Consider the following 639-nt stretch of genomic DNA (forward strand, 5'->3'; position numbering starts at 1 on the left):
TCCACCAGAAACGATGTGACTTATTGAGAAAACGGCAAGAATAACCTTTTGAGATGTAAACTCTTGTCACAATAAACTTGTCGGTCCACGTCAACCCAAATAACCTTCTTGGAATACAATTTTTCTAGATCTTTCTGATTTTAAAGATTAGCGACTAGGATGCTGTAACGTTCATTGGATGATGAGGCAGTTGGGTGAACTTGAATTACTGGCAAAGAGCTTTCATGATCATCAGTGATTGGGTGTCGTTAATCAGCATTTGTGTTACTGAGCATTCAGTGTAAATAAATGCACGGTATGATGTGACCGGTCAAAAGAGACAGAAAGTGAGAGACAAAGAGAGGGATAGAGCAGAAAGAGAGAGAGAGAAGAGAGGACAAAGAGAGAGAATAGTAGAGAAGGAGAAGAGAGGAGAGGAGAAGAGAGAAGAGAGGAGAGGAGAGAAGAAAGGAGAGGAGAGGAGAGGAAAGAGAAAGGGAGTGAAAAGAAAGATAAGAGGATAGGAAGTAATAAGGGGAAATAGAATAACGACTTAAACGATGTACAAACAAGCAATAAACACTCTAAACGCCATTGTCATCTCACGACAGATGGTTCACGTTTCAACTGGTTTGATGTCAGAGGCAGGCTGGCCGGCCT

Source organism: Penaeus monodon, chromosome 24 (assembly GCF_015228065.2).
Source record: "Penaeus monodon isolate SGIC_2016 chromosome 24, NSTDA_Pmon_1, whole genome shotgun sequence".
In the NCBI taxonomy this organism is placed as follows: Eukaryota; Metazoa; Arthropoda; class Malacostraca; order Decapoda; family Penaeidae; genus Penaeus; species Penaeus monodon.